A 17587-nucleotide genomic window follows, 5' to 3' on the forward strand; every position below is an offset into this window, starting at 1 on the left:
ACTGGTAGACAACCTTTTCGTAAACAAATCTCAGGAAAGGTTGGGAGTCTGGGTGGATGGGGACATGGAAGTATGCGTCCCTTAGGTCTAAAGAGACCATCCAGTCTTCCCTTCTGACCGCTGCTAGAACGGACTTTGTGGTCTCCATGGAGAACGTCTGCTTTGTGACAAAGACATTCAGCGCACTGACGTCTAGCATCGGCCTCCACCCTCCTGTCTTCTTTGCCACTAAGAAGAGACGGTTGTAGAAGCCCGGGGTTTGATGGTCCAGGATTTTGACTACCGCTCCCTTTTCTAGTAAGAGAGACACCTCCTGTTTCAATGCTCGTCTCTTGTCTTCCTCCCTGTACCTGGGAGAGAGATCGATGGGAGACGTTGCTAGAGGGGGTTTTCGTACAAACGGGATCTTGTACCCCTCTCTGAGCAACTTCACAGATTGTGCATCTGCGCCTCTCTTCTCCCAGGTCTGCCAGAAGTTCTTGAGTCTGGCTCCCACTGCTGTCTGAAGAAGCTGGCAGTCAGACTCTGCCTTTAAAGGACTTGGTTCCTTTCTTCTTCCCACGTCTCCCTTCGGCACGAGCACCTCCTCTGCTGGAGGCTCTGCCACGAAAGGGCGGAATAAATCGGGACGCTGGAGTGTCCATCCTTGGTCTAGCTGACAAGGTAGGCAAAGGGGTGGCTTTGCGGGCAGAGGACGCAACCAGGTCATGAGTGTCCTTCTGTATCAAAGAAGCAGCAATCTCCTTAATCAAGTCCTCTGGAAAAAGGCACTTAGAAAGAGGAGCAAACAGAAGTTCGGATCTTTGACACGGTGTCACTCCAGCTGACAGGAAAGAGCAAAGGTTCTCACGCTTCTTGAGGACTCCGGATACGAACGATGCAGCAAGCTCACTAGACCCGTCACGTATGGCCTTGTCCATGCAGGACATGATGAGCAAGGAAGATTCCTTCTCAGTCGGGGAGATCTTCCTGCTCAAAGCTCCCAGACACCAGTCTAAAAAGTTGAAGACCTCGAAGGCTCTAAATATCCCTTTCAACAGATGGTCTAGGTCCGAAGGTGACCAGCATATCTTAGAGCGTCTCATGGCTAGCCTGCGGTGAGAGTCTACAAGACTTGAGAAGTCGCCCTGGGCAGAGGCAGGAACTCCCAAGCCGAGAACTTCTCCCGTGGCATACCAGACGCTCGATCTGGAAGAGAGTCTAGCAGGGGGAAACGTAAAGGCTGTCTTCCCTAGACTCTTTTTGGACTGCATCCATTTTCCTATTACTCGTAAAGCTCTCTTGGACGAGCGTGCGAGGACGAGTCTAGTAAAGGCAGGCGAGGATGACTGCGTACCTAAAGCAAACTCTGACGGAGGAGAGCGCGGAGCCACAGACACAAACTGGTCCGGAAACATCTCTTTGAACAGAGCAAGAACTTTTCTAAAGTCCAAAGAGGGTTGCGTGGACTTGGGCTCGTCAAGGTCCGAATGTGGTTCATCAACGTGTGCCGCATCGTCATCATCAGAGAGTCCATCATCCGAGTATTGAGGAGGAAGCGGCAATGGAGTAGGTATCGGCTGGTTAGCTGAGTCCGGTCGCACGGGTGCAAGAGTGACTGAACCGGACGCAACGTCATGGAACTGTTGCCCAGTCTGTGAGCTGGCAACAACCATAGCAGCGCGGGGACGCACAGCGTCTACTCCAGACTGTCTAGTCTGATGTGGGAGAGCAGTGGCAACCACACTGGGTTGCGGAGGTTGACGCACCGCGTCAAAACAAAACAACTCTGACGGTTGTTGTACCTCGCGAACGTCAACGGAAGGTTCCGTGCGTCGCTGAACGTCAACATGCGGCTGGCAGGGCACACTGGAACACATGGGTGGCGGGACTCTCTCAGCTGGAGTGCGCAAGAAGGTCGCCTCAGCGTCCACAGGACGCACAACCGTGTGTGTGGTTGGTTGTAGGCAAGAGGCTGGTGCAGCAGCAACCTTCTCCGCACAAAAGTCCTGCATCAGAGACGTTAATTGGTACTGCATGGTCTGCAGCAAAGACCACTTAGGGTCTGCAGGAGCAGGTGCAGCGACAGATGGTGTAACTGCCTGAGGCGGTACCGCTTTGCCTCTCTTAGGAGGTGAGCAGTCATCAGAAGACTGCAGCGAGTCCGAACTGACCCAGTGGCTACAACTGGGCTGTTGGACTTGCGCGGAAGGGACCGACTTGCGCTTAAGAGGTCGTGAGACCTTGGTCCATGGTTTCTTACGAGAAACCTCTTCCGCAGACGAGGAATAAATGGGCTCTCTCGTCTTTGTGTGGGTGGGGCGATCTTGGGAAGATACGCCCGAAACCACGGAGGGAACGTCTGTTCGCTGATTAAAGCCTCTCGAACCCATTGGTCGTACGACATTGCTTCTCCCCTGGACTTGGGAGCTTGCAAGAGGTCCCGGACTAGGAGGACGACAGGCACGAACAGACGAACCCTCAAGCGCAACACTATCCACAACACTATCACTCACTTTACCACTTCCCACTGCACTTTTACACTTCAGCTCCTTGACGTCCGCCATGAGCTGGTTACGGTCACTAGCCAGGGACTCAACTCTCTCACCCAGAGCTTGGATGGCACGCATCATGTCAGCCATCGAAGGTTCCTGAGTGCCAGAAGGGGGATTAGGAGCAACCACTACAGGGGAAGGAATAGGTTGTGGGGCATGAGGAGAGGAAAAATCAACAGAACGAGATGAACTTCTCCTGACTCTATCTCTCTCTAGCCTACGTGTATATCTTTGGAATTCGATAAAATCGAATTCCGAAAGCCCAACGCATTCCTCACATCGATCTTCCAATTGACAGGTTTTATCCCGACAATTGGAACAAACGGTGTGAGGATCGATAGAGGCCTTCGGAAGACGCCTTGAACAGTCCCTAGCATTACACTTCCTGAATTTTGGGACTTGAGAAGGGTCAGCCATCTTGAATTGGTCAAAGGGGAATTCAAAAACTATCCAAAGTCATCAACAAATAATCCGATATCAAAAAAAAAGAATGCAAGGATTTATTGAAGAGAAAGCCTGCATAGCGAAAGCTCAAAACTAGAATAGTGTACTTCACCAAATAGTTGTGAAAACAAATCCAGTTAGCAACAGCGAATTAGTAGGTCTTGCCGGTAGCACGACAGAGAGAAAATTGAGTTCTTTGTTTACAATGAGTACTGAGTACCTGCACGACAGATGGCGCTGTTGAAGTACACCCCCTACCTGCATAGCGATCGCTGGCGGATTTTTTCCGTAGAGTTTTCTGTCGAGCAGCAGAGCTGCAGCTTATATAATCACCGGCTAAGTTAAATATTGAAAAATGTTATTTTCCTTAGTAAAATAAATTTTTGAATATACTTACCCGATGATCATGTAGCTGCAACTCTGTTGCCCGACAGAAAAAACCTAAGGTCGGGATACGCCAGCGATCGCTATACAGGTGGGGGTGTACAACAACAGCGCCATCTGTCGAGTAGGTACTCAGGTACTTCTTGTCAACAAGAACCAATTTTCTCCTCGGTCCACTGGGTCTCTATGGGGAGGAAGGGAGGGTCCTTAAATTCATGATCATCGGGTAAGTATATTCAAAAATTTATTTTACTAAGGAAAATAACATTTTTCAATATTAATCTTACCCGATGATCATGTAGCTGATTCACACCCAGGGGGGTGGGTGGAGACCAGCATACATGTTAACATTAGAAGCTAAGTATCCCGTATTTCATTTTAGCAGTTATTCAAAATAACAAACATAAAATAAATAAGTACCTGGTAAGGAAGTCGACTTGAACCATTACTCTGCCTTTTTAAGTACGTCTTCCTTACTGAGCCTAGCGATCCTCTTAGGATGCTGAGCGACTCCTAGGTGCTGAAGTATGAAGGGCTGCAACCCATACTAAAGGACCTCATCACAACCTCTAATCTAGGCGCTTCTCAAGAAAGAATTTGACCACCCGCCAAATCAACCAGGATGCGAAAGGCTTCTTAGCCTTCCGTACAACCCAAAAACAACAATAAAAAGCATTTCAAGAGAAAGATTAAAAAAGGTTATGGGATTATGGGAATGTAGTGGTTGAGCCCTCACCTACTACTGCACTCGCTGCTACGAATAGTCCCAGGGTGTAGCAGTTCTCGTAAAGAGACTGGACATCTTTAAGGTAAAATGATGCGAACACTGACTTGCTTCTCCAATAGGTTGCATCCATTACACTCTGCAGAGAACGGTTCTGTTTGAAGGCCACTGAAGTAGCGACAGCTCTAACTTCATGTGTCCTTACCTTCAGCAAAGCATGGTCTTCCTCATTCAGATGAGAATGGGCTTCTCTAATCAAAAGCCTGATGTAATAAGAAACTGCGTTCTTCGACATCGGTAAAGCAGGTTTCTTAATAGAACACCATAAAGCTTCTGATTGTCCTCGTAATGGCTTTGTACGTCTTAAATAGTACTTAAGAGCTCTTACTGGGCATAGTACTCTCTCTTGTTCGTTTCCAACCAAATTGGACAGGCTTGGGATCTCGAACGATTTGGGCCAAGGACGAGAAGGGAGCTCGTTTTTAGCTAAAAAACCAAGCTGTAAGGAACATGTAGCCGTTTCAGATGTAAAACCTATGTTCCTGCTGAAGGCGTGTATCTCACTGACTCTTTTAGCTGTTGCTAAACAAACGAGGAAAAGAGTCTTCAAAGTGAGATCTTTAAAAGAGGCTGATTGAAGCGGTTCGAACCTTGCTGACATCAGGAACCTTAAAACCACGTCTAAGTTCCAACCTGGTGTGGCTAACCGACGCTCCTTTGAGGTCTCAAAAGACTTAAGGAGGTCCTGTAGATCTTTGTTGGTGGAAAGATCTAAGCCTCTGTGGCGGAAGACTGCTGCCAACATGCTTCTGTAACCTTTGATCGTAGGAGCTGATAGGGATCTTACATTCCTTAGATTTAAAAGGAAGTCAGCTATCTGCGTTACAGAGGTACTGGTTGAGGAAACTGAATTCGCCTTGCACCAGCTTCGGAAGACTTCCCATTTTGACTGGTAGACCTTGAGAGTGGATGTCCTCCTTGCTCTGGCAATCGCTCTGGCTGCCTCCTTCGAAAAGCCTCTAGCTCTTGAGAGTCTTTCGATAGTCTGAAGGCAGTCAGACGAAGAGCGTGGAGGCTTGGGTGTACCTTCTTTACGTGCGGCTGACGCAGAAGGTCCACTCTCCGAGGAAGAGTCCTGGGAACGTCTACTAGCCATTGCAGTACCTCGGTGAACCATTCTCTCGCGGGCCAGAGGGGAGCAACCAACGTCAACCGTGTCCCTTCGTGAGATGCGAACTTCTGCAGTACCTTGTTGACAATCTTGAACGGGGGGAATGCATACAGGTCTAGATGGGACCAATCCAGAAGAAAGGCATCTACGTGAACTGCTGCTGGGTCCGGAATCGGTGAGCAATAATTTGGGAGCCTCTTGGTCATCGAGGTAGCGAACAGATCTATGGTGGGCTGACCCCACAGGGCCCATAGTCTGCTGCAAACATTCTTGTGAAGGGTCCACTCTGTGGGGATGACCTGACCCTTCCGGCTGAGGCGGTCTGCCATGACATTCATGTCGCCTTGAATGAACCTCGTTACAAGCGATATCTTTCGATCTCTTGACCAGGTGAGGAGGTCCCTTGCGATCTCGAACAACTTCCTCGAATGAGTCCCTCCCTGCTTGGAGATGTACGCCAAGGCTGTGGTGTTGTCGGAGTTCACCTCCACCACCTTGCCTAGAAGGAGGGACTTGAAGCTTCTCAAGGCCAGATGAACTGCCAGTAGCTCCTTGCAGTTGATGTGAAGTGCTCTTTGATCCGGATTCCACGTGCCCGAGCATTCCCGTCCGTCCAGTGTCGCACCCCAGCCCGTGTCCGATGCGTCCGAGAAGAGAAGGTGGTCGGGGGTCTGAACAGCCAGTGGTAGACCTTCCTTGAGAAGAATGCTGTTCTTCCACCAGGTCAGTGCAGACTTCATCTCTTCGGATATAGGAACTGAGACCGCTTCTAGCGTCATGTCCTTTCTCCAGTGAGCAGCTAGATGAAACTGAAGGGGTCGGAGGTGGAGTCTCCCTAACGCGATGAACTGGGCCAGGGATGACAGCGTCCCTGTTAGACTCATCCACTGTCTGACTGAACATCGGTTCCTTTTCAGCATGCTCTGGATGCATTCTTGGGCTTGACTGATTCTGGGGGCCGACGGAAAAGCCCGAAAAGCTCGACTCTGAATCTCCATACCTAGATAGACTATAGTCTGGGATGGGACGAGTTGGGACTTTTCTATATTGACCAGGAGACCCAATTCCTTGGTCAGATCCATAGTCCATTTGAGATTCTCCAGACAGCGACGACTTGACGGAGCTCTTAAAAGCCAGTCGTCCAAATAGAGGGAGGCTCTGATGTCTGCCAAATGCAGGAATTTGGCAATATTCCTCATCAGTTTGGTAAACACTAGAGGTGCCGTGCTTAGGACAAAGCACAGGGCTTGGAACTGGTAAACGACCTTTCCAAAGACGAACCTTAGGAAAGGTTGGGAGTCTGGATGGACGGGGACGTGAAAGTACGCGTCCTTTAGGTCCAACGAGACCATCCAGTCTTCCTTCCTGACCGATGCTAGCACCGACTTCGTCGTCTCCATGGTGAACGTCTGCTTGGTGACAAAAGCATTGAGAGCACTGACGTCCAGCACCGGTCTCCACCCTCCTGTCTTCTTCGCTACCAAGAAGAGACGGTTGTAGAAGCCCGGGGATTGATGGTCCCGGACTATGACTACCGCTCCCTTTTGTAGCAAGAGAGACACCTCTTGCTGTAAAGCTAGCCTCTTGTCCTCCTCTTTGTACCTGGGAGAGAGGTCGATGGGAGTAGTTGCTAGAGGGGGCTTGCGCGAGAATGGAATCCTGTACCCCTCTCTTAGCAACTTCACAGACTGTGCGTCTGCACCCCTGTTCTCCCAGGCCTGCCAGTAGTTCTTGAGCCTGGCTCCCACTGCTGTCTGGAGAGGTAGGCAGTCAAACTCTGCCTTTTGATGACTTGGAACCCTTCTTCTTTTTGCCACGTTGACTGTCGGCACGGGCACCTCCTCTGCTGGAGGTTCTGCCACGAAAGGGCGGAATGAACCTAGACGCTGGTGTGTCCATCCTAGGTCTAGGCACGGAAGGTACAGCTGTGACTTTACGTGCGGATGAAGCCACCAGGTCATGGGTATCCTTCTGGATCAACGAGGCGGCAATCCCCTTGATCAGCTCTTCCGGAAAGAGACACTTGGAAAGCGGAGCAAACATCAACTCCGACTTCTGACATGGAGTGATCCCCGCAGACAAGAAGGAGCAAAGGTGGTCTCGCTTTTTAAGCACTCCAGACACGTACGAAGCCGCAAGCTCGCCAGACCCATCCCGAATGGCTTTATCCATGCATGACATGATGAGCATGGCAGAGTCCTTATCCGAAGGGGAGGTCTTTCTGCTTAACGCTCCCAAACACCAGTCCAGGAAGTTGAAGATCTCAAAAGCACGAAAAACTCCCTTCAACAGATGGTCCATGTCTGAAAAGGTCCAGCAAATCTTGGAGCGTCTCATAGCCAGCCTGCGGGGAGAGTCAACCAGACTTGAGAAGTCGCCCTGGGCAGAGGCAGGAACTCCCAAGCCGGGATCTTCTCCCGTGGCATACCAGACGCTAGATTTGGAAGCAAGCTTGGTCGGTGGAAAGATGAAGGCTGTCTTCCCAAGTTGCTTCTTGGACTGCAACCACTCTCCCAGTACCCTTAAAGCTCTCTTGGATGAGCGCGCGAGTACGAGTTTCGTAAAGGCAGGAGCTGCTGACTGCATGCCTAAAGCGAACTCAGAGGGAGGTGAGCGCGGGGTTGCAGACACAAACTGGTCCGGATACAACTCCCTAAACAGGGCAAGGACTTTCCTAAAGTCTAAGGAGGGAGGCGTAGTCTTGGGTTCTTCTATGTCGGAGTGCGGATCGTCCAAATGCGCAGCTTCGTCGTCATCAGATACTCCTTCATCCGAATGCTGAGGAGGAAGCGGCAAAGGTGGAGAAGAAAGCTGAACGGCTGAATCCGGCAGCACGGGTGCATGCGTAGCTGCACTGGATCCAACATCATGCCGCTGCTGGTCAGTCTGAGAGCTGGCAACAACAAAAGCGGAGTGATGGTGCGTGGTGGGGACTGCCGTGGGTTGCGGAGACTGCCGCATTGCGTCAAAACACGGCAGCTTGACAGCACCTTCCCACTGCTGATGCGGTAGCTCACGCATGTCAACGGAGGGTGCCGCATGTCGGCTAACGTCAACATGCGTCTGGCAGGGTCGACTGCGCATCGGTGGTGGAGCTCTCACAGGCGGAGTGTGGGAGCAGGCAGCCGCAGTATCTGCTGAGCGCACAACCGTGGCAGGTTGTAGGTTAACAGGTGCAGTGTCAACCTTCTCAGCACGATACTCCTGCATGAAGGAAGCAAGCTGAGACTGCATAGTCTGCAGCATAGACCACTTAGGGTCTACCGTGGTTGGTGCGGCAACAGACGGAGTGATTGCCTGCTGCGAAACCACTCTACCTCTCTTGGGAGGTGTGCTGTCTTCGGAAGACTGCGGCGAGTCCGAACTGACCCAGTGGCTACACCTGGGCCGTTGGACTCGCTCGGAAGGGACCTTGCGCTTGAGAGGTCGTGAGACCTTGGTCCAACGTTTCTGCCTAGAAACTTCTTCCACAGACGAGGAATGAATGGGCTCACTCGTCTGTTTGTGGATGGGACGATCTCTGGAAGATACGTCCGCAACCACTGAGGGTACATCCGTACGCTGATCAAGGCCTGTCGAACCCTTTGGTCCTTCGACATTGCTTCTCCCCTGGGCTTGGGAGCTTGCAAGAGGTCCCGGACTGGGAGGACGACTGGCACGAACAGATGCACCCTCATGCGTAACACTGACACTGACACTTTTCACCGCACTTGCACTCACTACACTTCCCACTGCACTTTTCTCTTTCAACTCTTTGACATCGGCCAAGAGTTGATTGCGGTCATTAGCTAATGACTCCACTCTGTCACCAAGAGCCTGAATGGCACGCATCATGTCCGCCATCGAGGGTTGAGCACTAGTAGAAGGGTCGGGAGTCACCACTACAGGGGAAGGAATAGGTTGAGGGGCATGGGGAGAGGAAAAATCAAAAGAGCGAGACGAACTCCTCCTGATCCTATCCTTCTCTAGCCTACGTGCATTCTTAAGGAATTCATTAAAATCGAATTCCGAAAGCCCAGCGCATTCCTCACATCGATCTTCCAATTGACAGGATTTACCCCTACAATTGGAACAAACGGTGTGAGGATCTATAGAGGCCTTCGGAAGACGCCTAGAACAGTCCCTAGCACTACACTGCCTGTACTTAGGGACTTGAGAATGGTCAGACATCTTGAATTAGCCAAGGGGGGGAATCCAAAATCTATCAAAGTCGTCAACAATTAATCCAAAACTAATCAAAAAAGCTTGATAAGTTAATGATAATAACTCCTGTACAGCGAAAGCTAATATCTAGAGAGAATACATCACCAAAAAGCGTGAAATCAACTCCAGAAACAACAGCGTATCCAAGTAGGTCTTGCCGGTGGCACGACAGAGGAAAAATTGGTTCTTGTTGACAAGAAGTACCTGAGTACCTACTCGACAGATGGCGCTGTTGTTGTACACCCCCACCTGTATAGCGATCGCTGGCGTATCCCGACCTTAGGTTTTTTCTGTCGGGCAACAGAGTTGCAGCTACATGATCATCGGGTAAGATTAATATTGAAAAAATAATAATTAGAATTCAGTATTTCAAAACTTTGAACAGGGTACTGTGAGCATCAAGCATGAGTCGGAGATGTACATTCTTAGCCCTTAAGACGCAAGGATGGCAACGCATTACTCCAACAGCGACAAAGTTCGACCTGATACTTGTGAATCATTTTCTAAATCAATCAATCTAAAACTATCGAGTGTTACGAACTTTACCCAGCAAAAGGAATTTACATCTTATTGATATAAGATAAGACTCCCGTGTGATTATTCCGGCATTTGTTCCAAGTGTAGTGTTGGTGAAATACATTGTTTATGATGGAAAATCAGCGCACAATAGCAAGCCCACGTTTCTTGGCGATGTCCAAATAGTTAGTGCCAAATATTCCAACTTCAGGGAATTCGAGTAATGTAGGTACAGCTACTGTATTTTTGTTTCAGTTACTATAATTATAGGGTGAATGTAATTTGTTAGGACAAGTGTAAACTTTCTTATTACTTGTAAAATTTATTTCCTTTATGAAATATGATTTTGTGTTATCTTGCCAGGAGTGAAGAGGGTTGGGAAGCAAACACAGGGTAAACTAAGAATATGCCAGTCTAAGGAAGGTAGGTAAGTAAGTTTAGACACCATTCTTGAGTTAGGTCAGGTGGGGAATCTTAGGTAAGGCAGTGTTCTTGTGTAGATGTTTTGCAGTGTGACAGACACAGGTTTTGCTGTACAGTACAATGTCCACGGCTAAGGACGACTAGAAAGTGGGAAGGCAATTTCAATTTTCTATGCACACAAGGGCCCCTGGCTGTCTATATACAAAGTCTCTGATACTTCTTTACCAATGTATAATTTTATATACTTCTTCATCCATATACCTGTTCTAAATCATTCTTGGGGTGTATGTAAGACCGCGGGCACCTGTATGTACACACGACAGCCAGCCTCCATAATTCCCTTACCTTACTAGAAGTAAAACGGGTTACGATTCAGATAAAGGGTAAGCTAAGAATACAGCAGGGTAATATTAAGGTAGAGTCCCACTTAGCGCCACTACCACTTGCCAGTACATAAGAGCTTGAAGTTTTTCTTTTAACGTGAGCGAAGCCAGCGCATGGCGGAGCAAAAACCATTAGATTTAGGTAATATTTTGATAGTCTAATGGTTCCTGCTCTGCCGTACACACGCTTCGCTTGCCTAAAAAGATAAACATCAAGCTCCTATGTGTTGGCAAGCATTAATGGCGCTGGGTGGGACTCTACCGTAATATTACCATACGTCAGCATAAAGGGGTCACAGGGGGACATTAGGCAGCCCATTTAGGTGGGAAAGTTTAAGTTAGGTGGTATTCTTGTGTAGATGTTTTGCAGAACGGACATAGTTTTAGTAGTACAGCTGTCATGCCTTACAAACGACTAGAAAATAGGAAGAAAATTCGGGGTGTACGTATGATAGCGGCCACCCGTATGTATTATTAAGTCAAACTTAGAATATGGCATTGTGGCAGGGAGGCGTTAGCCGGCCCCCGTTAGGTAAGTAGGTCAGGACACGGCTTGTAGGTTAGGTTAGGGGAGGAAGTTTAGGTTAGTTGATGTCCATTTTTAATAAACGCGTGAGGAACTGGCAGCTGATATACAAAGGTTCCAAAAATTCCCATTTTCTATGCACGAGGCAGGAAATGGCCGCTGATATACATAGGCTCCTAAATCTTTACCTGTACACTGTTTAAGGTACTTCAAGGTATCAGAAGTTGGAATACATTAACCTGGCAGAGTTTAGGTTAAACAAGGGTGTTATAGTCCAAGAGCTAGCAGCCATTTATTTACCGGAGATGACCAAAATTCTAGTGGGCATTTTTGGAAAGGGTCTACCATGGGACATCCAAAAATGGGTATCTTTAAGTTGGGCAAGGGTGGGTGTGGATTTTATTAACTCCTTTTGCCCGAAAACGGACTTTTAATTTTTCGGCAAAATATGGGGGTTGGTGAAAGTAAATTGGCTGCAGCTCCTTTCATCCTGGGTCTAGAATAAAGAACTATATACCAAAATGATGCTATTGATATGCAGATTTATTTCATATCAAACAACATCAATTAAATGATTATTGGGGGTCACCAAGGGTCAAAAGGTCAAGGTCAGCCTTTTGCAATGCTGGTTTTGGGTTTTAGCTGTATTTTGGCTAAATAAGACATCAAAATTTGCCCAGGGTTTACTAAATATGAATAGAATATAAAGAAGAGACATAAATAAAGTTTTTTGAAGAATATGGGATCTATTCCAGCAATATGACTGATATGACAAAAGTCATTATTAAACGGTTCCTGTGAAATGTACTCCTCAAACCGTTTCAAATTTAGTTGATAGATGGTTCACCTATATTACTGAGATTTGTTTTATTGACTCTATGTTTTATTGACTCTATGTGTGTACCTGTTTTGTCTTTAAAATATTATAAAAACAGCCTCTACATTACGTTTTAACATCCTTGAAATTTGTAAGTGTACACCTGAATTGCCTGTGTCCTTGTCACTTGAGGATTTTAAGAAAGGGCAAGTAGAAATTCCAGACCTTCTTCATTTGGTTTTTACCACTTCTCTGTGTCTTGCAGAATAAAGATAAGCCTAGTGAATAAGTAAAGCTAAGGGTAGTCTCACTATATCAGGATGTTATTTACTGTACCAGCCAGGGATGAGTAAAACCATCCAAGCATCTTTGTCTGGGAGTCGGAATGAAAAGCCTCACAGGTAGTCGCAGAGCTGTAGAAATTCCTAATCACTAGGGTCATGCAGTAAGTTATCACACAGCTGAATCAATTGAGACGGATATAGCGTCAAAAATCACAGCAGAAGGGCAGCTTTTACCTGATATGCTTTTACCTCAAGTTGGTCTCTCCACAGGTCTTGCTTGGGATAATTATGACGAGCTGACAGAAACCCTATCTGGCAAAGACACTCATCATGACACCATTGTGATATGCTACCAGAATAGGCCTGCTGCAGGTGTGATGCAAGGTGCTGAGACTGAAGGGACCACGAATACTGATGCAACTACTGACCGAGTACCTGTGAAAAGACGACGATTATTTGATGCGCCTCAGCGACAAATCATGCCATATAAAAGAAAGCCATCACTGCCGAGGTTCAAATTTGAAAATATTCACAAGATCCACAATCCTGCCTGGAGATAGCAAAGAAAATGAATATTATCCGGTTAATGTGCTGCTGCCTGATGTCCAGCACCCCTCTGTGGCAGGCTGGAATTTCTTAGTCCCAGAGGACAGACTCCCTTTGCAGTAGATTGGGTATATGGAAAATATTGAACTGCCCCCAACAAGATTGGATGTAGTTAAAGAAACTTTGGTCAGGTCTCAAAAGGTTGCAAGTGAGTGCAGTGAGGCATATGCTATAGTGACATGTGACCTTGTTATCGCAAAACCTGCACTCCAGAACCAAGCACAAGAATCCTCTTTCTTTGACAATATCTTCGTTTGTTTTGGTGCATTTCATATTTCCATGGCCTATTTCAACGCGTTAGGTTATATTGTTGAATCATCTGGTTGTACCGAGGTTCTTAGCTTGGCTGATGTGTTGGCTCATGGCTCAGTATGAGGGTTCATTGGTGAAAACATTTTAACAGATGCAAGCGTATTCATCCACCGTTTGCACTTGCCTTGCAGATTCTGCATTTTAAGCAATTTTTGGTAGCAGGTGGAATACCAGATGAATGCATGGTGTTGCTGAATTCATTTTCTGCAGACCCATCACCCCAATCACTTTTGACATTATTGGAGTCCGCTGTAATTTGTAATTTGTTGGAAAGATATGGTAAATTCTGTTATCAGACTTGTCAGGGTCATCATGGCTCTACTGCTAGGTTCTGGTTTCTCTACATTGATCTCGTTCACATATTCATGCTTTTTGACAGGGCCAGCAGGACATATGACCTAGACCTCTACATCTATGCTTTAGGCTCAATGATTCCTGTATTCTTTGCAACTCACAAGCCAAGCTATGCCCGTTGGATGTCATTGTATCACCTCAATCTGCTCAATATGGAAATGACACATCCCGGAATCAAGCAAAGTTTTGAAGCAGGTGCACTCTCTGTGCGGAGAACTAGGAATACCTTTTCCAGAAGTGCATTTGCTATTACCTTACAGCAAGCTGTGAATAGGGATGCCGCATCCAGCCAAAAGGGTATTGCTGCATTTACACAGAATGTTGCAGTCCGTATGGGGTTGACAGTGACAAGATCTTTTAGGGGAGTATTTGTGAGTTGTCTCCTGGAAATGGCTGGAATCACACTGGTGAATGATGCAATACAGGAACTAAAGCCATCAAGGATAGCCAAAGACAATGCATACCTTAAGAGCACGATCACAGAGGTGGAGAACACTCTCAATCCATTCACTGTTAATGATGATACTCTGTATTGCCTAAACACTGGATGGTGTGAAAGAAAGACTTCTGCAGTCAAAAGAAACTGGATCTACTTGGCCTTGGCATCAAGTTTTTGTTAATGAATGTAATGTAGATGGTGGGCGTTTTGAACGGACTGTTAAGCAAAGAAAGGTGATAAATGTCACACAGGATGCAGTAACAGTTAAATTCACCACAAAGGACAAACAGATAAAGGAAGAAAAATGCACCAGAGACATATTTAGAAGGCTGCTGTATTTGTCAGTAACGCAATAACTTGATCTCAGTATTGACCTGTCCTATCCTCTCACTCCAGTTCCTTTCTCATTGTGTCATATAACTGGTGATATGAACAAGACATCAAAGAGGACATTAATGGAAAAATTAGAAGCAATGGGAAACTTGAATGCCATACCAAACAGGACTGATGTGTATATTATTGATCCTATATTCTTCTTCCGTACGCTTGACATGCCATCCACCTAGGGGGGCATGGCAATGTCCATTTTGAAATAAGCTTGTAGCACTGGTGAAATTGTACGCATAGTCTGTGACACATATCCTAAGGGCCAAGTATCAAGGACATAGAACATGACTTGTGTGGTAGGACACCCACTAACTACATAATCACTGGCTCGTCACAGAAAAGACCACCTGATCTCAACACGGCTTGGAGCACATCACATTTCAAAACAGAGTTTTTGGTCATCAGATAGATATGCATCGACTCTTCAGGGACATCAGGTCTACTTTACAGTGGAACATGAATGCTACCTTTACACTTCAGCACGTGAAACTGTCAACAGGATCCTGGTTCATGAGCTTCAGTGCAGGCATGAAGAAGCTGATACACGGTTACTGTACCATGCAAACTTTGTTGCTGTTAACCATGATGTGGTCCCAGTGATTGTCATTCGCAGTAACGACACTGACGTCTTCATCCTCATTCTCTACCATGCTAGGTTTCTTAATGCACAGATTTGGATGGATGCTGGATTGAGTTCTAGAAATTCCATGCGTTTCATACATATGTCACATCTCGCATCTTGCAACCAAGCTTCCATGCGCTGACAGGCTGTGATTACACAGCCTGTTTTATGAGAAAAGCAAAGTGGAAGCCATTTGAAATAATGAAAAACAACCCTAGGTTCACATCAGCAATTAGTCACCCTGGAGACTCAGATGTCATCGATTCAGATGTTGCTGCTGTAGTTGAAGAGTACTTGTGCATTGTCTATGGAGTTCGGAACCAGACAAGTGTTGATGAAGCCAGGCTTCAATTTTTCCGCAAGTTGTATGCCCTTAAGAAGGAAACTGATTCGTCGGATGAAATGAAAACTACAGACCCCTGTTGTCTTCCTCCTTACCAAAGAGTGTTGCAACAGAAGTTGCTAAGAACTAACTTTGTTGCACACAAATGGAGGAATGCAAGGAAAGCCGATCCAGACTCATTTGCTCCTGAAGGACATGGCTGGAAAGTCCAGAATGGTAGATTGATGATTGTCTGCTTCTCTGGCTCAAATATTCCTGATAAGTTAACCGTTGAAGAATCTGATGTACAGTAAGATGATGATGATGATGATGATGATAATGATGATGATGATGATGAGATCAGCCATTCCTCGGATGAAGAAAAGGAAATAGATTTTTAGAGAACTCCATACTAGTAATATAGCTGGAATAGATCCCACGTTCTTCAAAAAACTTTATTTGTATCTCTTTTTTATATTTTATTCATATTTAGTAAACCTTTTGCAAATTTTGATGTCTTATTTAGCCAAAATACAACTAAAACCCAAATCCGGCATTTCAAAGGGCTGAACTTGACCTTTTGACCCCTGGTGACCTCTAATAATAAATTAATTAATTTAGTTTAACATCAAATAAATCTACTCATCAATAGCATCATTTTGGTATATAGTTCTTTATTCTAGGCCCGGTGTGAGAGGAGCTGCAGCCAATTTACTTTCACTAACCCCCAAATTTTGCCGAAAAATGAAAAGCCCGTTTTCAGACAAAAGGGGTTAATAAAATCCACACCCACCACTGCCAAACTTAAAGATACTCATTTTTGGATGTCCCATGGTAGACCCTTTCCAAAAATGTCCACTAGAAATTTGGTCATCTCCGGTAAATAAATGGCTGCTAGCTCTCGCTCTATTAGGTTAGGTAGGCAATATTCGTCGTGCATGATGATTCATTGTAATAAATTCCTTTAGGAGGTACAAGGGTAAACCTACTACCCTCTGATGATGCACATTCAAAATAACTTATTGCATAAGATCTATGGGCTATTTCAGTTAAGGAATGACGTACAATGTCTATAATAAATGTCTATAATCTCTTAAAAATCTTACATAATGAGGTAAAGGTTATTTATCGCCCAAATGCTTCTCTAAACCACGACGATTCCACACAGCCAGTCTAACCTTAGAAATGAAGCGATTATTGGGTGTAATGGCTTCAGTGGTTATAATATCCCTTTCAATTCCTATCTACAATATATCCTACGTTATTAAGCATGTAATTTTACTAATAAAAACGATAGGTTACCCATAAAATAACGCTAAATAACGCTTACCGAGTTACCGTAACTTTTTCACTTTTCATATTTAAAACGTGACTGACTTTGTTTCAGGGTTGCCAGGTTATTTCGACTGAATTATCGTACATAAGCCTTAAAATTGTCGTTTTTTACCCAAAATTATCGTGTACACTTTCAACATAATTATCAAGGATTAACATAACTTATTTCAAGGTGTTTTAGTAAAATTATTTTATTAAATACACATATTTATATATTCCTAAGCTATGTATCGTACATCGTACCGGACATAATATATTCGTACATGTACGATAATTATCGTACGAATGGCAACCCTGCTTTGTTTACGCTAGTAAAGAAGCTTTGCACTTATGCGGTTCCTCTTCTTCTTGAGTGGCCGCAAACTTATTTTGCGGAGTGAGCAGTTATTCTTTAATTTTTTATATATTTCCTCTTCAGATAAGACATTTCACATTGTTTTATTATTTTCCTCTTCAAATGGCTGTTGTAATTCTTTTATCTTTCCTTATAAATGACCAATTCTTATTTTCCTCTTCAAATGGCTGTTAAAATTCTTTTATCTTTCTTTAGAAATGACCAAGTTAAGGTTTATGAATGGTAATGTTAGAAGAGATACGTGAGCTTAACACTTAGGAAGAAGTCGAGACAAAGTTGCTTATGATAAACCTACAAGAAAATTATAGAAATAGGAAAGAAAATTATAGAAATATGAAAGAAAATTATAGAAATAGGAAAGAAAATTATATGCTTTGTGGGTTGTGCAGTGAAGCATATGACACAACAGAGCATCAGTTTAGCAGTAACATAGAATTAAGAAAATT

General features: G+C 45.5%; 1 long non-coding RNA gene across 2 annotated transcripts in view; it reads right to left on the reverse strand.

The window, feature by feature from the left end:
• The window catches only part of LOC137617282 (uncharacterized), an 80878-nt gene extending 64069 nt beyond the window's left edge, over nucleotides 1-16809 (reverse strand). For both annotated transcript variants that reach the window (XR_011039601.1, XR_011039602.1), the window contains exon 1: nucleotides 16782-16809. This is a non-coding gene — a long non-coding RNA (uncharacterized lncRNA). The remainder of the gene's footprint in view (nucleotides 1-16781) is intronic.
• Nucleotides 16810-17587: the final 778 nt, after the last annotated feature.

The sequence above is a fragment of the Palaemon carinicauda genome, chromosome 23 (genome assembly GCF_036898095.1).
Source record: "Palaemon carinicauda isolate YSFRI2023 chromosome 23, ASM3689809v2, whole genome shotgun sequence".
In the NCBI taxonomy this organism is placed as follows: domain Eukaryota; kingdom Metazoa; phylum Arthropoda; class Malacostraca; order Decapoda; family Palaemonidae; genus Palaemon; species Palaemon carinicauda.